A 20616-nucleotide genomic window follows, 5' to 3' on the forward strand; every position below is an offset into this window, starting at 1 on the left:
CATGTGTCCTCGTGTCATCTTCTCTCTGTGTCTATCTGCATTCTAATCTCTTATTAGGATAGCAGTCCTATTAGACTAGGGCCACTCTAATGATCTCATTTTAACTTAATTACCTCTTTAAAAAATATGCCTCCAAATACTGTCACATTCCAAGTACTCGTGGTTAGGATTTCAGCATAAGAATTTGGGGGTGGGGACAGTTCTGCCCCAGACAGGTGGCCAGGGAACACAGAGCTCTCTTTGCTTGCCTCTTTTCTTCTATCAGAGAGGAAAAGTCTGTCCCAGATTCCCTCCAGCAGATTCCCTCATGGCATCTCTGGAACTGGGTCATATGGTCACCCGAACTGTGAAGGTCTTTGAAAACGAGAGCAACTGCCTTCTTTGACCTTTATAGTGAGAGTGCTTACTGGAGGAGTAAGTTGGCAAAGGGTCTAAGAAAGGGATTCAAGCAGGTCCTGCCCTAACTGGCTTTGTGACCTTGAGGATACCACATAAGCTTAGTTTCTTTTACAGTGAAACGAAGGGGTTGGATTGGATGAGATTTAAGGTCTCTTTCAGTGCAGAGGAATTTATTCTAGAAACCCAAACCCCATTGGCATGTCCAACATGCAAGTGCAAAAGGGTGACTGATTCAGGGCAGTCCCTGGCTTGGGAGTTTGAACTTCTTGGGAGCTGGTTGATCAGCTTGGATGGTTTCTCTTCCCTGGACTGTGTAATCAGAAGCGTGTCTGGAACAGTTGGGCTTGTAGGCATTTCAGGGACCACTGATTAATGTACGAGGTTGGACATCTGAAGTAGAGCCTGGCTGCTAGTGGTCAGTGGGGCCATGTTATTAACCCCGCTGCCTTGGGGACGGTTGTGTGGGACTGGAAAAGTCAAACGGTGGGTGAACAGAGAAAAAGGCTGTGTTTAAATGGAGCTTCATGGGTATCGGGGGAGGGGGCGTGTGGTGTATTTGCCTATCTGCGTTCATTCTTTCTCTTCTCCTCTCTCAATCCACTTCTAGGGTGAACTGTTACATCTGCCCTGGAAGCAATGGTTTATGGGGTCAGGCTCCAGGATTAACAAACAGATTTGAATAACACCTCAGTCACTTACCAGCTGGCCCACGTTGGACGGTTTGCTAAGCTCGATTTAAGCTCCGGATCCACCATCTGTAAAATGGTGCCATGATATTTCACAGGAGCATTTGATGATGACGTTACTAGATGTGTGTGTGGCATAAGGCCTAAAACTGGGGCTTAGTATTATATGCTGCCTTAAATCTGTTCAGATCAGGGGAGCCTCAAATGGCCTAACCTCTAGTCCCTCCCCATTCTGTTCCTGCAGATAAGGTCCTCCTGAGAAGCAACGCTTTTTATCAAGTGGACCAGGTACAGTTCTTGCTTCTTCCTCAGTAGTGGGCTTCATTCAGTTCTCTGCCAGCTCACAGAATTCTTCGAGCAAGGCAATCACGTCCTGGTGCCTATTCACTGATGTCATTGGGGTATTAAAGTCCCCAGCTATTATTGGATTGCTGTAAATTCCTGCCTTTAGGTCTGTTAATACTTGCTTACGTGGAAGCCTCATGGTAACCACAATGCCAAAATCTATAATAAATAGACAAAAGATAGAGAGAAAGGAACATAAGTATATCACTAAAGTATGTCATCAAACCTCAAAGGAAGAGAGCAAGAGAAGCAAGGAACAAAGAGGAACTATTTAAAAAGATCAGAATCTTTTCTATTATCCTTTTAGTCTCTATTTTATTTTTTTTCTGCTCTTATCTTTGTTCTTTGTTTCCTTCTACTAATCTTGAGTGTCATTTGTTCTTTCTCTAGTTCCTTGAGAATAAAATTAGGTTGCTTATTTGAGACTTTACTTGTTTCTTGCCGTAGGCATTTATCACTATGAACTTCCCTCTTAGAATTGCTTTTGCTGCATCTCGCAAATTTGGTATGTTCTATTTCCATTTTCATTTGTGTCAAGGTATTTCTATTTTTGTTTAAAGATTGTATTTATTTATTTGTCAGAGAGAGAGAGAGCACAATTAAGGGGAGCAGCAGGCAGAGGGAGAAGCAGGCTCCCCACTGAGCAAGCAGCCCCATGCGGGACTCAATCCCAGGTCGCTGTGATTATGACCTGAGCTGAAGGCAGACGCTTAACCAACTGAGCTACCCAGGCGTCCCTGTGGCAAGGTATTTCTTGATTTTCTTTTTGATTTCTTCTTTGACCCATTGGTTGTTAAGTAGCAAGTTTTTTCATCTCTACACGTTTGTGATTTCTAAAGTTTTCTTCGTGTAATTAATTTCTAGTTTCATATCACTGTCATCAGAAAAGATGTTTGATATGATTTAAATCCTCTTAAATTTATTAAGACTTATTTTGTGGCCTAACATGTGATCTGTCCTGCAGACTGTTCCACATGCACTCGAGAAGAATGTGTGTTCTGCTGCTTTTGTATGACATGCTCTGTATATATCTGTTAAGTCTGTCTGGTCTAACGTGTCATTCAGAGCCAATATTTCCTTATTGAGTTTTTTTTTTTCTGGTCTGGATGACCTATTGATGTAAGTGGGGTATTAAAGTCCCCTACTATTACTGTATTGCTGTTAATTTCTTTCTTTAAGTCTGTTATAATATTTGTTTTATATGTTTAAGTGATCCTATGTTAGGTGCATAAATGTTTGTAAGTGTTATATCTTCTTGTGGGATTGACCCTTTTACCATTATGTAACACCCATCTTTGTCTCTTATTACAGTCTTTAAAGTCTATTTAGTCTGATATAAGTATAGCTATTTCAGCTTTCTTTTGGTTTCCATTTGCACAGAAAACCTTTCTCCATCCTTTCATTTTCATTCTCTGTGTGTCCCTACATCTGAAGGGAGCCTCTTATAGGTAGTATATAGATGGACCTTGCTGCTTTTTTCCCATTCAGCCACTTTACATTTTTAAAAAGATTTTATTTATTTATTTGAGAGAGAGAGTAAGAGAGAGAGAGCAACAAGTGGGATGAGGGGTGAGGGACAGAGGGAGAAGCAGGCTCTCCACTGAGTGGGGAGCCAGACGCGGGGCTCGATCCTGGGACTCGGGGATCATGACCTGAGACGAAGGCAGATGCTTAACAGTCTGAGCCACCCAGGCACCCCGTCCACTATACATTTTTTGATTGAAGATTTTAGTCCTTTAACATTTAAAGTTATTGTTAATAAGCATGTTATCTATTTCCACTGTGTTCCTTGCTCATGGGTTGAAAAGATCAATGTTGTTAAAATGTCCATACCACGAAAAGCAATCCACAGGTTCAGTGCCGTCCCTACCAAAATTCCAAAGGCATTTTTCAAAGAAATAGAACAAATAATCCCGAAATTTGTATGGAACCACAAGAAACTCTGAATTGTCAAAAAAAAATCTTGAGGAAGAACAGAGGTAGAGGCATACTGAATCCTGATTTCAAACTATATTACAAAGCTATAGTAATTAAAACAGTATGGTATTGGCATAAAAACAGAAATGAAGATCAATGGAACAGAATCAAGAGTCTGGAAATAAATCCGCACATATATATGGTCAATAAATTTGTGACAAAGGATCCAAGAATATACAATGGGGGAAAGACAGTCTCTTCAATAAATGGTGTTGGGAAAACCGGACAGCCACATGCAAAAGAATGAAACTGGACCACTATCTTACATCGTATGTAAAAATTAACTCAAAATGGATTAAAGACTAGAACATAAGACCTAAAACCATAAAACTCCTAGAAGAAAACATAAGCAGTAAGCTTCTTGACATCTGTCTTTGTGCTGGGTTTTTGAATCTAACACCAAAAGCAAAAGCAAAAATAAATAAGTGGAACTGCATCATACTAAAAAGCTCCTGCACAACAAAGAAAACCATCAACAAGATGAAAGGCAACCTACTGAATGGGAAAAAATATTTGCAAATTGTGTATCTAATAAGGTGCTAATATCCAAAATACATGAAAAACTCCTACAACTCTACAGCAAACAAAACAAATAATCCAATTAAAAGATGGGCAGAAGATCTAAATAGACATTTTCCAAAGAGGACATATAGATGGCCGACAGGTACACGAAAATATGCTCAACATTATTAACTATTACGGAAATGCAAATCAAAACCGTGATGAGATATCATCTCACACCTGTTAAAATGTCCATTACCAAAAAGACGAGAAATAACAAGTGTTGTAGGGGATGTGAAGAAAAGGGAACCTTTATTTACTATTGGTGGGAATGTAAATTGGTGTAGCCACATGGAACACTGTATGCATATTTCTAAAAAAAAAAATAGAATTCCTGGTGATCCAGCAATTCTACTTTTGGGCATTTGTCCAAAGAAAAAAAAACACCAACTTGAAAAGATATCTACACCCCCATGTTCACTGCAGCATTATTTACAGTAGCCAAGATATGGAAACAACCTAAGTGTCCAGCAATGAATGAATAAAGAAATTGTGGTACATATATACATTTCTAGCTAGCTAGCTAGCTCTCTAATGGAATATTATTCAGCCATAAAAAGAACGAACTCTTGACATTTTTTAAAAATTGTTTTTAATTAATTAATTAATTAATTTGAGAGACAGGAAGAGAGAGCAAGAGCAGGGGGGAGGGGCAGAGGGAGAGGGAAAAGCAGACTCCTTGCTGAGCAGGGAGCCCGATGCAGAGCTTGATCCCAGGACCCTGGGACCATAACCTGAGCTGAAGGCAGATGCTTAACCAACTGACTCACCCAGATGCCCCGAAATCTTGCCATTTGTGACAACATGAATGCACATTAAGGACATTATCCTAAGTGAAATACGTCAGGGGAATACAAAGACTTTATGATATCTCTTACATGTAGACGTTTTAAAAACCAACAAAACAAAACAAAAAAACCAAAAAGCAAGTTCATAGTTGTAGACGACAGATTGGTGGTTGCCAGCGGCAGAGGCAGAGTGTGGGGTGTGAGGAACAGGTGAAGAAGTTCAAAAGGTAAAAAGAAAAAAAAAATTAGTTGATGTAAAACAGACGTAGAAATTTTAAATCATTTTCAAAATATTGGCTTCACACACACATTTATATAGTGAAAAAAAGAAAATAAATCATAAACAAACAAACAAATAAAACGTTCCCTGAGGCGCCTGGGTGGCTTAGTTGGTTAAGTGTCTGACTCTTGATTTTGGCTCAGGTCATGATCTCAGGGTCATGAGATCGAGCCCCGTGCCGGGCTTTGGGCTGAGCATGGAGCCTGCTTAGGATTCTCTCTCTTCCTCTTCTCTTGCTCCTCCCCTCACCTACACTTTCTCTCTCTCTCTCAAAAAACAAACAAGCAAACAAAAAACAAACCAATAATGCTCATGAATGATGATATAAACAAAACAAAAACAATAAAAACTCAAAACTTCCCTCAACAACCTGCACAATCTTCACCTACTCAGCAGTCTCTTTGGTCTTCTGCATAGCATAAATTCTTGAAAATATCTATGCTCATTGGTTTTATTTCCTAATCTTAAACTTTCTCCTCAACCCATCCCACCCATTATTTATTTTATCAAAACTGTTCTCCTGGGATCATCAGTGAGTTCCATGAGAGTGAAGTCAATGGAAACATTTTGGTACTCATTTTTTGGCTTTTCAGTGGCATTTGAGACTGTTAACAGTGACCTTGGCTTCTGTGACATCACACGCTGCTTTTTTCTCCTCTTGATATTCAAACAAACAAAGAAACGTCAAACCAGGATGTCTTACTTTATCAGTCTATTGTCTCAAACTTTAGCAACCAGTGCTGCACATGCCCAGATGAGAAGGAAGTTCATTTTCCCCTGGCTCCTTATCTGTCTATTTCTAGACAGAGGAGACCAAACTCAGCTATGTTCCCTTGAGGCTGGAGGACTTCACAGCATGACTACTGGCAGCTCAGAATGAGTGTTGCTATACTGCTTATATTGTCCCAGAGCCTAATGTTGCTGCCCAATCTGGGATGGGGGGGGGGTGGGCAGATGGCCACCAGTAGCTCCTAGGGCCTGGCAGGCTAATGGGACATAGCCAGCTTGACCACACTCACCAGCTGTCTCCAATGGCTGCTTTCCCTGGCTGCTGAAGAAAAGTATGGTATCTGGCTGCGTAAACACCATCAGCCTGAGAAAGTGCGGCTTGACTGAGCTTTCATCTCTGGCGTTTGCCCTGCCTTTTGGTGCAGATCCCACAGTGGGCTCAGCCAAGGATGGGCCACAACAGAATTGGATTAAATTCCAATGTGATCCCTATATAGGCACACACACAACCATTTCCCCAGGGTGCGAGCCTATCACTAATATGCCCAGGATGAGAAGTCTCTGACACCAGCAACGTAACTTAGAACTTGAATCACTACCTTCTCCTCCATCATGAGTGCTATCTCATTCAATGAATAAAAAAAAAAAAAATTCAACCAAGTGCTTATTACGTAGGGCATACTCTCATAGACACCATAGATACAGGAGGAAAGAAGGCAAATCCCAATCCTACGGAGCTAGTATTTCCAGTGTTAGTGCTATTTCCTGCTATTGAGCTCAAGTCAAGACCAGCTTCATCCGCCTGCCATGTTTTGTACAAAAGGAAGCATTCTTTCTATCTACCCCATTCTATTCTATTTTATCCTATCCTCTTATGCAAACTGCCAGAACTTGTCCCAGCAAGCAGCATGCTGTATCACACTGGGCAAACTGGGAAGTTGGGAGGTTGCGGATATGTCAGAGAGAAGCTACCTCTCCACTTGCCTACACAACCAGGGTCCCTGTTTCATGAGAATCCATTTCCTTTGCATCATGTCAAATACAGCTTGTCATTAACAGGGTAAATGACCAGCAAGCCTTCTATGCTCACCTTGACATCTCGGTATGCAGCTGCATGTCAGGGACTCAGTTTATTTAGTCTCACTAGAATGGCTTGACCTTCTTCCTTTGCTCAGGAGACCAGGGAATATGGTAAGAAAGGAGTAGTCACATAATTAAACTCCGTGAACCTGATCTATGATGGATCACTGAAGCCCCTCCCCTGCAACCTTAAGTATGACCCATTGTTCCATTCCCCTCAGCTACCCACAAAGCTGTCCTGAAGTGTTGGGGTGGGTGTTGTCTAAAATATGGCCACAGGGGCGCCTGGGTGGCATAGCGGTTAAGCGTCTGCCTTTGGCTCAGGGCGTGATCCCAGCGATCTGGGATCGAGCCCCACATCAGGCTCCTCCGCTAGGAGCCTGCTTCTTCCTCTCCCACTCCCCCTGCTTGTGTTCCCTCTCTCGCTGGCTGTCTCTATCTCTGTCAAATAAATAAATAAAATCTTTAAAAAAAAATAAAATAAAATATGGCCACAGATCCTTTGACACTCTCTTGAAAAGGTGGAGTCTATTCCCCTCCTCTTGAGTGTGGGCTGACTTAGTGACTCACTGCTAGCGAACAAGGAAACAAAGCACAAGTGACAGAGGGTAATGTCAGGGGCAGGGCAATTGAAGGCGTGGTGTCTTCTTGTTTGCTTTCTCTCTTGGATCACTCTCCCTGGAAGATGTTAGCTTTCATGTCATGGGAATCACTATGCAAAGGCCCATGTGGTGAGGAAGTGAGAACTCTAGCCAATAGCCAGTGAAAACTCGAGTGCTCCCATCGATGCTGTCTTCTTCGGTCCCAGCTGAGCCCTCAGATGACTGCAGCTCCTGCCAACACCTTGCCTGAAACCTCATGAGATACTTGGAGTCAGAACCACCTAACTACGTCACTCCCATATTCTTGACCCTCAAAAATATTGAGGTAATAAATGCCGGTTGCAATAAACCACCACCTTTCAAGGTAATTTGTCATGGAACAGCAGATTACTAATATAAGGCACCATTACATTTTCAAAAACTTCTAAGAATCTAGCATAAAATCACCAGTTTTATTAATGTCAGCGCATCATAATGACATGTCTTAAGTCAGAAACTCGAAGTTTACAGCTTGTGTTAGTCAGGCTAGTTGTTACCAGCTATTATAACAAACAAGCCTCCCCCGCCCACAAATCCCAGTGACTTATCAGAATAAAGGCTTAGTTCTCCTTTGCAAGAAGTCCAACGTAGCTAAGCCATCTGCACAGCCATCTGCAGTCCCAGATCACTGATTGAAGGGAAGGAAGGAATGGAAGAATTAACCGCCTTGCTCAGAAAAGGAGACATGATTCGTGCTGGTACTCTGTTGGTCAGAACCAATCACATGTCCTCAACCCAGCTACAAAGAAGACTATGAAATGCTGGAAAGTCTAAGAATATTGATGACTGCTATTGCTACTGCAGCATGGCCCTGTTGGGGTCTTCTAACTTCAAAGCTGGAGTAAACATGGTTTTAAAGAGGTATGTAATCTGTATTTGCTCTTTGTACACAGCCTGGGATTGAAATGGGGGACATATTAACCATAATAAACCTTATTATCTTATTCTTTGGATTTTGTCAGTATTCTTTGGATATTGTTTCCTGTATAAAGTCCCCACCACAAATTGTTTTTCTGAGAATCCTGTAGGCACTTGGGACAAACTTTATCAGATACCCAAGGAGTCTGCCATTGCTTTCCTTTCTCCTACTGGCAGCATCCAGCACTCCACGATCTGCTCAGGCCAGTAGGAACAGAAGTAGGTGCATTAGGGCTTGGTGAGTACTGTACCTTCAACAGAAGGCAAACCGACTGTTCCATGAAAGGGGAGACAACTGCCTGTCTCCCCTTTGTGTCATACTTGGTCTCTTGGAACCTCAAACTGAGCTTTAGATGAAAACAGCTCTTTAGGACTTACATGTGAGTCTTCGCTTGGTACCACATCTCTGAAACAAAGATGGCGCTGGCATTCCCCCTGCACTCCTCTCCCTTTGCACCCACCACCTCTAAAACATTTTCCCTACCATCACTGGTCATGCGTCCACTCCTAAGCAGTCCATAAGCAACTCTCTTATCACATGTTTTTTAAAACAAAGAGTTTCCTGGAGAATGGTGGAGATCCATGCTGGTGGGTGATGTTAAGATGCCATAGTTCTTTTTTTTTTTTTAAGATTTTATTTATTTATTTGACAGAGAGACAGCAGGTGAGAGAGGGAACACAAGCAGGGGAGTGGGAAAGGAAGAAGCAGGCTCCCAGCGGAGGAGCCTGATGTGGGGCTCGATCCCAGGACTCCGGGATCACTCCCTGAGCCGAAGGCAGACGCTTAATGACTGAGCCACCCAGGCGCCCCAAGATGCCATAGTTCTGCTTCATTCTCTTATGGCTGCTAGGGATACACAGCCTGACAGCTAGAGATGAGGGAACCTGGAGTGATCTGACACCACACTTTCTAGACTCCTCCAAGCTTGTCCTTATTGAACTTACCCACATTTCCCTGCACTTTCCAAGAGGTTTTTGAATAGACTCCTTTAGCACATTGTGACCGTGCACCTAACGGGTATGTAATTCTGGGCCCTAGAACTACCTAAAGTGTGACCTTTAACCCCAACCCACATTTTCTGGCATACAATTTTCCCAGACGTCCCCATTGTCTCCTTTCCCGAAGTTAGATGTTTGAAAATAAAAGTTATAAAGTATTTCTCAGACCTCCAAGAAATCTTATTAAACATCTTGATGAGTGGAATATAAAGAAGTTGAAATATGCAGATCAAATTCTCTTTAAAATACGCGAAGACTCATATAAATGTGGAGAAACACGCTTTACAGAACCATGATGTTGGTTTTTCTGAACCAAAAGCACTTGAACAAAATAGTTTGAGACATTCAGTAATTCCAAACTGTGGCTGGGCTCACCCATCCCTAATTTCAAGGGAAATTAAATCCATGTGTTTCTCATTCATTTACACTCAGCTCACCAAAATACTGTTCCATAAGAGCGACGGGACTACCAGGAAGCTGCCCAGGCTGTTTTTAAGCCATGTCCTCAGCTGGGAAGTGGGCCTGGCCAACGTCCCCTTGGATCAGCTTCTCCGGCGGCTGATATTCCACTTTGTGGAACCCACAAAGTCTTAACAGACTCAAAACTCTCTGAGGTAGACTCGTAGAAATGTGAGGGCTTGGAGAGGTCAACAGACCAGGTCCCTGCCTCAGAGAAGACAGTTAGAGCCCTTGTTACTCCAGTTTGGTTCTGTCTTCCTTGCTAATCCGTTCTTATCAACAACAACCTTGCCCTTCAGGAAATGCCTCTTTCCAGCTGCCCTGACAGGCTCCTGTGCTATACTGGACACCGTCAAGGCTTCACTCAGATGCCCTTGGACACCGTCCCCAGTTCCCAACTTCTACAAGCTTTGCTGCTAGAGACTCACCCTGGGAGCTTGGAGCTCTCTTACCCTCAGTCCAGGCAGGAGAACCATGTATTGTAAGGAATAGTTATGTCAATTAAAATGGGTTTCTTTGGTGACTTATCTGGGTGGACACAGAATAACACAACAGAGAGGCATATGAAAGTAAAGAGGACTGATTATCCTTGCAGGTCCTGGAGGAGGGAGGCACAGCATGCAGCGGCCACATAGGCAGAACACCCGGGGAGTGGGCTCAACCAGGCAGGTGGGAAGCTCAGAGGGAATGCCACCCATGGACAAATGCCTTTAGTGGGGTCAGGTGGAGTACACCAGGGGGTTTTACTGGTGCATTTGAATGTCCCTAGGACACAGTCAGGGAGGACAAGGAAGGGAACTTGTGGCAGGGGCCAGCCTTATCACCCTGGTGCACCTGATCTCTTGGGTGGGGTACTCACAGCCTATTTGTGGGCATATTGAGACAACAGGAAAACAGGAAGTTTTAAAAATTTACAATCAAGAGGCTTCTTGGAGGGCAGATGATGAGCCCAGGGTGTCAGCTCTCTCCCTAGAAACTGACCCGATGGAAACGTTTGATAGGCCTCTAGAAAGAAACTCCAGAGTTTTCCCTGTCTTCTATCTCACCTAACAGTCTCCCTTACAGCAAGAATCTTTGATCAACACTCCATTCCATTGGTAGCAGGGATTGAAAGATCAGAAGTCCCCAGAATCTCATATCAAGGCTCTCTCACAGCCTGGGCTCTGGTCCGAGGAGACACTAGGGAAAAGCGTGGTGCTGATTCTGTTCTGACACAACACCAAGACTAGGGGAATGGAAGAGGGGTGAGGAATGTCGGTAGGCATTCTCAGCAAACTGCTCAAAGAGCAAACTGCCAACGGATGCCATGCTTTCAGGGGAACATGCCAAGATCACCACCATCTCGTAGATAAAGACTGACACATGGCAAGTGCTCAATAAATATTTGATGTTGAAATAGGAAAGCTCTCCACAAAGAATGACAAAGTGGGAAGATTCTTGGCACAGATCAGCAGCTCTGACTTTCAGGCCAGAACCTGTCACACTTGGAAAATGGTAGTTCTTTTGAGGAGAAGCCATAAAACACAATGATTACGTGAGCAATGCCTGGGGCTCACTCTGCCATTTCTGGGCATCAGCTGGTTGATCTTGGGCAAGTTCTGTAAACTCTCTGTGCTTTGGTCTTGACATTGATTGTGATGGGATAATAATAGTACCTGGCTTTGCACTGAGGATTAAATGAGAAAATTCCTGTGCAGCTGTGAGGACAGTATCCACACTTATATGCACTTAATTAATACCAGATATGATTGTTATTGCTATTAGAGTCTCACAGATTGATAAGGCTGTATAGGAGAGGTTGTGGGACATGTCACAGCTCTACAAGAATGGAATAGGTGAGCCAATCACACATGAGAAAGGGATTTATAAAATGCTCCTTGGCAGTATCTTATCTAGATTTAGTCAGGTAGTCTCAGGCTCCCTTAAGGGTAGAATTGGACTACCAGCTTCAGCATCATCTGGGAGCTGGTTACAAATGAAAAATCTCAGGACCCATGCCAAGTCTAGAGAATCAGAATTTTCATTTCAACTAGCTCCCAAGTGGTTAGCATGCACACTAATTCTTTAATCCTATTTATTGTGGCAAAATTAAGATATAATAACTTCATTCATTTAAGTTGTCCTGGTTGAGGCGTGTGTGTGTGTGTGTGAGTGTGAGTGTGCGCGCACACACGCACATGTGTGTGTATTTAGCTTATTGAGATATAACTGACATACAAAACAGCATACATTTAATACATACATCTTCATGAGTTTGGACACGTGCACACACATGATACCATCACCACAGCCAAAGTTCTAAACGTATCCATTATCTCAAAAAGATTTCCTTATGTCCTATTTTATGGAGATTTTTTTGTAAGACCACTTAATGTGAGATCTACCCTCTTAACATATTATAAATTTCAGAATAGTGTATTGTAAATTATAGGTTCTATGTCATACAACAGACCTCTAAGACTTCGTTTTGAGATATAAAGACTATGAACAATCATCACAACAAAAATTCTGAATATTTCCATCACCCCCAAGGGTTTCCTCATGCCCTTTTGCTTTATGTTTCTTTATCCACCTTTGACCCCAGGCAGCATCTGATTATCTTTCTGTTAGTATAGATTATTTGGGATATTTTAGAATTTTATATGGAATAAAACAGTATGTATTCTCTTTATCTGGCTTCTTTTTTGTTCCTCACAATGACTTTGAGATCCATCTATATTGTCTTCATCAGTAGATCATTACTTTTTATTGTGTTCCATTGTACAGGTAGGTTACATTTTGTTAACCCACTCACCTATTGATGAACACTTAGGCTGTTCACAGATTTTCTGGCTATTACAAATAAAGCTTCCATGAGCAATGATGTATATATGTCTTTGAGTGGATATAGGTTTTCATTTCACTTGGATAATGCTTAAAAATGGAATGATTGGGTCTCTGCTTGCCTGTAAATTAGGCATTTAACATTATGCTACATGTCCCTGGGCTTTGTTAACTTTTTAAAAAGTCTTTTTTTGGGGCGCCTGGGTGGCGCAGTCATTAAGCGTCTGCCTTCGGCTCAGGGCGTGATCCCAGCATTCTGGGATCGAGCCCCACATCAGGCTTCTCCACTAGGAGCCTGCTTCTTTCTCTTCCACTCCCGCTGCTTGTGCTCCCTCTCTCACTGGCTGTCTCTGTCAAATAAATAAATAAAATCTTTTAAAAAAAAAAAAAAAAGGTCTTTTTTCTCTCTTTTCTTTAGTTTGGATAATTCTGACATATTCAAGTTTACCTATCCTTTCCTTTTTCACTTTCATTCTGCTATCCAAGCCATTAGTAAATTTGTTATTTCAGATATTTCCCTTTTTCAGTTACAAATTTTCAGCTTGGTTCTTATTTATATATTCTATATCCCTAGTGAGTTTTCTTATTTTTTCATTCATCACCATCATATTTTCTCTACCTGATTGAGCAGTTTTAATATTTTGAGTCATCTTAGGGTCAACCTCTGTTAATTGTCTTTTCTCTTGAGTACAGTTCACGCTTTTCTGGTTCTTCTGGTTCTTTAATTTTTTTTTTTAAGATTTTATTTATTTATTTGACAGAGATAGAGACAGCCAGCGAGAGAGGGAACACAAGCAGGGGGAGTGGGAGAGGAAGAAGCAGGCTCATAGCAAAGGAGCCTGATGTGGGGCTCAATCCCAGAACGCCGGGACCACACCCTGAGCCGAAGGCAGACGCCTAACCGCTGTGCCACCCAGGCGCCCCTGGTTCTTTAATTTTGGACTGTATCCTGAACATTGTCAAGGACATGTAGCAGAGAATCTGAATTCTGTGTTCTTCTTATAAGGCGTGCTGATGCTTTTCTTTTAACAGGCAACAACTTGGCTAAGATTAAACTTCAAACTTGATCTCACCAGTGGTCATGCAGTGCCTGTGTTCTCAGTTTGGACTTTTTAGTCTGCCCCACGTGTGAATGGTTCAGTGGTCACCCACAGACTTTTCTAGATTTTATGAACAGAATTAGAGATTCCCATTCCATGCTCTCTCCTTAGATTTTTTTTTTTCCTCCTTAGATTTTTGCCACCCTCCAGTAACCCTGGTTGCCCTGGGCACCTTCTCTTTTCTCCTGGTGACTTTTCATACGAGTTTTAGTTGACCTATGATATACCACAACTGCAGTTGCCTTCGGGTAAGGCAGCAAAGATGGGAACTTCTCCCATGCCCGTTGCTTCCTGTGAGTTTCAACTCTCTTTAAGAGTTTACGTGCTTCTGTTCACTTTGTAGAATCCTTGGGTAATTGATTTTATGTATTCTTTTCCCAGCATATGTAGCTGTTATCTGTGGGAAATTAAATTTGTTACCTCAAATAGAACTATTGTTTGTGTACTTTTTATTTCATTGATTTCTGTGTTGTTTTTGATATTTCCTTCCTTCCATTTATTTTGAGTTCAATTTACTATTCTTTTTCTAACTTCTTGAGGCTAGAGCTTAAATCTTTGATTTTAGGCTTTTCTTCTCTAAAATAAAGACCTAAAGCTATAGAATTTCCTTTGAGCACTTTTGCTGATTCTATCTTTATTTAAATTTTTTATAGTTTGTCCATCACGGATTTTTTGCATTTTGATTTTAAAAAACATTGCTTCAAAATATTTGTCTTGATTACTTAGCCTTTCAGCACCTCTTACATTTAGCACCCAAGGCAAATGTCTCATTATCTTACCTCACCCCACCCTAGTATTATCAGAAGAATCCCTGTTGAGTCACTTATCTAAGTGACCCAAGGTCTGGAAACAGCCCAGTTGCAAGGCCTGGCTCTGGAGATACAGCTGGGCAATTGTGGACTGTTATCTAGAGGCGTGGTAAGTTCAGTCACGTGACAGGGAAACCTTCTGAGAGGTGGGAGCTCTGCGTTATGGGGAGTCAATAAAGTGGCCAGGAGCCCTTATTAGGGATATCATAGACATTGTCAGGAAAGCTATTCATATAAGGCAGTGAGCAGACCTAGCAGGACTTGGCCAGGGACATCCCAGACAAAGGGAAAAGCATAACCAAAAGCCTAGAGGCTAGAAAGAGGAGGAAGCATTCAAGGAATTGCAAATGGTTCAGAAAGTTTGAAGACAGAGTGCAAAGCAAAGGGATGACAATGCAGGAGGTTATCGGGAGCTACACCTCAGAAAGCCATCAGTCCCATGTTAGGACACTTGACTTTTATTTTGAAGAGTCAGGTTTGGTGTGAGGATGTAATATGATCAGATTTTACTGTCATGTATTCTAGAATGACCACCCTGAGTACAATGTGGTTGGTGGATTGGAAGGGAAAAAGACTAGATACAGTGCAGCCACTGCAAAACTTTATGGAAAAACCAGATGAGGAAAATGGCTGCCTAAGTGAAGGGTGGAGCGATAGAATGAGACCCATGTCTGGGTGCCGTGGACAGGGACTGGCAATGGATTAGATGCTGGTGGAGAGAGGTGGGAGAAGCAAGGTGGGTCTCAGGTTTCCAGCACTGGAGGAGGAAATGGTTTAGGAATGAAAACAATGTATAAGGTCATCATTCTCAGAACATGTGATGCCACTTGATTCAGCAAAATGATGCAATTCCAAGAACCCAGCAGGTGTCCCTTAGCTTCTAAACTGATGGTCCCTGTAGAGCTGACTCCATTAAGCATGCCTTAATTGAAAGAAGGGTTTTCCCTAGCCTTTGTGGTAGGAGACACAAAATGCCAAAAAATTATAGACACGGACTTATGAAATGCATCTAAAAATCAAGTACTTTCAAGTCTTGGGAAATCAGCAAGCTCTTCGTGATAACAGTAGGGGTGGCGAAGAGCCCAGTATATGATGAACTTGTAGAGGCTACAGCTAGCCTCTGACTATTTGAAAACCAGTGTCAAAAAGTCCTCCTGTGTATGAAGCAGTGGAGACGATTCCTAGGAAGAAGACTTTTTGTTGTCTACGCTGAGAACCAGAAACCCTCTCAGAAGGAGTGTCTAGGAGTGTGCCCTGCCATAGCTTGCACACTGCTGTGATCAAATCACCACAGAACATCTGCCAGAGGTCTGCTTTGTCTGTCTGTCATGCAGCACTGGGAGATCTAGGGCAGCCACTATAACCGAGGGGATCCTTCATCTCATCCAAGGAAGAGAATAAGAGGAGGGTTGAGTATAGACAAGCTGGTGATGAAGTCGATAGGAAAGAATAGTGTTATAGGTTGAATTGTCCCTTCAAAAAGATGTGTGGAAATGACAGTCTAAATTAACCTAAGGCTTAGATTCCAGGATGCATGATTTCCATGAACTTCCTCCAAATAAATAAAATACCTTTGCAAAAAAAAAAAAAAAAAAAGATGTGGCGGTCCTAACTTCTAGTACTTCAGAATGTGACCTTATTTGGAAATAAGGTCTTTATAAAGATTATCAAATCAAAATGAGCTCGTTACGTGGCCCCTAATTCAATATAACTTGTGTCCTTAAAGAAAAGGGAAAGACACACATTGAGAAGAGACAGTATGAAGACACAGGGAGAGGCCATGTGAAGACAGGGCAGAAGTTGGAGAATTGTGGCCACAAACCAAAGACTGTCAGGGGCTCCCAGAAGCTGGAAGAGGTCAGGAAGGAAACTGTCCTACAGGTTACAGAGGGAGCACAGCCCTGACCACTGATTTCAGACTTTTGCCTCCAGAATCGAGACAACAAATTTCTGTTGTCCTAAAGACCAAGTTTGTGAAAGTTTATTATAGAAGCCCCAGGAAAAGAATACGAAGAGCGTGGCTCTTTCAGGAAACTGCTTTTAACTCCTTAGAGCAAGGAATGTTGTCAAATCAATCGTAAGGTGGAGGTCATAGCACTGCAAGGATGTGGCTTTGTAATCAGGTGATTATTAAAGTGTCTGGCTTGGCTGAGCAAATATTAAGTGAAGCAAGGAACCCCTTATTCTGTCAGTAAACTACACACCAAGTCTGGAAGGGTGTGGCTTGCCTTCTGGCCTCCCAGCTTTGCCTTAGGGAGCACTGAAGCATGAGCTCTGCTTTCCAGCTCTGACTCCTCCTACTCAGGGAAAGTGAAGATGTGATGGGCCATTGGGTCCTTGACCCTGGTCCTCCTCGCTTTGAACTCTTCTTTCCGGGGAAGAAGCCACAATATTTTACCCAGTACCATTTCTATCTCAGCCAGCCTCTTTGTGCTGGAGTTCTAGCCTTAGGTTTTTTGTTCCAGAAATAAGATTTGCTTTGCTTTTCTTCTTCACTGACTCCCTCTTAGGGACAGGGTTCTGGTCCTGATTTGGAGAACCTGGGCCTGCTCCTGAAACTTCACTCTCTTGATCTCGTCCTCTGTTGTGGATTCATACCACCCTTCCCTCCCATTTGCCCATGAAATGGGGAGATTTGCAGACCTGTCTTCCCTGGTGTCGGGACCCATCCTTCGGAACTTCCCTCTGCAGTCAGCTTCTAGGAATTCCCTTGTGATCTTGTGCTTCTAGCTTTTCTTGGTGTCTAGGTCCTAATCACTCCCACTCTATGGTCATTATTACAGCAGTGATGGCATGTGCTGGGGCCATTCATTTGCCCCCAACAGGCCCCATCTACTCAGTATCAGATTCCAGAGAGGTCTGCTGATTCTGTAGTGTTTGCTCATATCTACAAAGCTCTCTTTGTCTCTTGCTCAATTAGCCAAGATCTTGAGTGATTACCCCCACCTTACAGTTCCACTGAAGATCCCAGTTTCAATCCTTCAGCTCAGGTCTGTAGAAGTCAGCAAAATAACCACATGGAAACATACTGCTCCATCCTCAGTAGGCAACTCTTGAGCAAAATCCTTGATTATCTGTGGTGTTCTTCAGCATTAATTCAGCACTCATGGGCCAGTTCTGTGGTGATACAGCAACTCAACCATGCTTTTGTTTTCACTTGGCAAAAACACTTGAGGGCCAAGCAAATGCTGCTTTGCTCCAAAAACATCAACCACTAAATCCCCTGGGTTCCTTTGAAGGCCTTGTGTAAGGGCCCACCCGGGATGCAGGATAGAGCCTGGGGAAGAAGACAGGCTTTCACTGTGGTCAGCCCTGGGTTTTACTTCTGGCTCTATCACTTACTAACTACGCAACTTTGGGCAAGTTACTTAATTTCTCTGAGCCTCCGTTTTATCTTCTGTAAGATGGGGCTCCTAGCAATGCTTACCTATGTTGAGATAGGATGCAATTATTCATTATGACAATGAATATGAAGAACTTTGAAAGAAACGAGGTACATTTGCTTGGTCACCATGACCTTCCTTCAGGATTTCTTGATTCTGGCCACTCCCACATCTATTCTTTGGCTGTTTGTCCCTACTTGGATGAGCAACAGGGCTGTGGATTCTGTTTCAGTCTTGGCGAGTGGCATCCATACCCCTCTGTCCTTTCCTTCCAGGATGATTGCTGCATGTCATTCATTTCTGCCTTCTAAATCCTTATCCTGTGTGCTTAGCTCCTGAATAATGGGCCCCTGGCCGCAGGCTAGGCCCTCATGGAATTCATCCAGACTCCCAGCCTTACGCTTTCCCTGAGTGATCCATTCTGCCCAATTTTGACCTATACCCCATAGACATCAGCTCTGTAATGACATTCCATGTTGTAAATTGAGCGGAACGTACACGAGAGCAGGAAGGAAAACTGTAGATGACTGCACTGGCTTGCTAGTCACTGGGTGAGGCTCTGTACCTCAGTGAGCAGTGGGGTCCTTCTCCTGTAAACTATAGGTGATCAGACATGTCCTACCTCCCTCACCAGGTATATAATGGACTAGTAAATGTTCGACATTGTTGAAGTGTTCAGAACTCTACAAGCATAGTATGGTTTGTTCTCTGCAAATTCAAGACATGGCCGGAAGTCATAAAGCATGTGTGTGTGTGTCGGGGGGGTGTTGTATGAGCAGAAGAAGCATACTGACAATAGAACATATGCTATGACACGCTTCATGTGTAGCAGGTCAACCAGATGCACTGGGTGGAGGGGTAAAGAAAAGCACACAATGTTCTGTGTGTCCTGGGATCGAGCCCCGCATCTCAGCGGGAAGCCTGCTTCTCCCTCCCCCATGCCCTCTGCTGTGTTCCCTCTCTCACTGTCTTTTGCTGTCTCTCTCTGTCAAGTAAATAAAAAAAATATTTTAAAAAATCACACGTAAAGGGAGTTTATAAGAATGTGTGCTACCAAGAGCAAGAGTTTCTGACAGATTCAGAAAGGCTAACAAAGAAATACAGAAAGCGGTCCTTGGGTGAAAATACATTTGGGACATTCAGATATGCTACAGGCTAGGCACTGTAAGGGGTATGTTAAACTCAAGTAAAGATATAGAAAATTTGGCGAAACAACTCAAATGAGTAAGAATTTCCAGGAAGAATATGGACTTTTGCATGAAACATTAAACCATTAAACTTGTTTGTCTGACATTTTTGAAGGCAGGTTACCAAAACCCAGGATTTCTGAGAAGAGAAATGACAGCTGCCAGGATGCCTTGTTTTCAGCCCAGAAGCAAAACTTCCCATGCTGCTGTGACAAATGCCCGTATTCACTGCCCCAGGGATATGGTGTGGTGAAGGCAAAGCTATCTTATGTCTTCAATTCTTGGCCAAGGTGACCCCACGAGGGCAAACAAATCCTTGAATAATGGCATCAAAAAAAAATATATATATATATGGGTCTGAGAAATTCAGTGCAAATTGAAATTAGTAAAATGTTTCCTGCTCCCAAGCCTCATTACTTGTTCTAAATTACTGTGCACTTTCTGGAAAACATTTTGTTTTCTTGCCCAGACAGCATCCTCAGTTTGACTTCTTACTCTATGCACCAGTCTTTTTTATTTCCAAGTGTCATGTTCTTGCTCAAAGAACAGAGTTTTGCCACCACTGAGAACACTAGAGTGGATGAACCAAGGTCCCAAAAGAGAAGGTTCCAAAGAGAAACCTGTAGCAGGTTTGGAGCTATGGCTACTACTCTTTTGTATGTGTGTGTGTGTGTGTGTGTGTGTGTGTGTGTGTGTGTGGTTTCCCCAGCAAGGTGATTCCAGGACAACAGCTGTCCCCAGTGCCCATCTCTGCTGTGTGGCTTTTAATAGTTGTGTTGTTCCACGGTTACCCCCAGACTGATGCCTTTAAGGATTATGTAACCATGTGTTTTCTTTCTTTTAATCCATCAAAGTAAAGAGCAATGGAACATAAGGCACATTGGTAAGGGGATGAGGTGCCGAAAGAACGTTGTTAAATAGCTACTTGATCTTTAATCAGTGACGAAAATGAACTGGTCGCTAGAGCACCGAGGCAAAAGAAAGAGATGAGACAGGGGTTTCATTTTCTTTTCTTTGATTAAAAAGGAAGGAAAATACATTCTTTCAGGCCCTTACAGACAATCCCATCTTCGCAAGGTTTTAGGACCTACTCAGTCCCAAATTAATGTAGTTGCTGTCATCGGAAACAGCCTCTGAGCTCTCCAAGGAAATACTAGATCCTTCTTCACCAGAACCCCCTGGTGACACCATTACCATTCCAGTGAAATGCAAAGCAACTCAAGACCCTAAAATGAGCTTTACTATATTTGCTATTGTTTCACAGACTAGAAGGATTCCGTATATAAACAGGAAAAGGAGGAGATACCTAGGAAAACAAGAAATGCCTTGACGAATAGAGGTGCGGGTTTCTGGAAGATGAAAGTACATATTTTGAGTTGATTGGTCATAGTCTGTTTGGGCTTGGTGGTGTCAGAGTTTACGTATCAGTTAGTGTGAGATTTCCAACATTCA

This window comes from Ursus arctos, unplaced genomic scaffold (assembly GCF_023065955.2).
Source record: "Ursus arctos isolate Adak ecotype North America unplaced genomic scaffold, UrsArc2.0 scaffold_58, whole genome shotgun sequence".
Lineage (NCBI taxonomy): Eukaryota > Metazoa > Chordata > Mammalia > Carnivora > Ursidae > Ursus > Ursus arctos.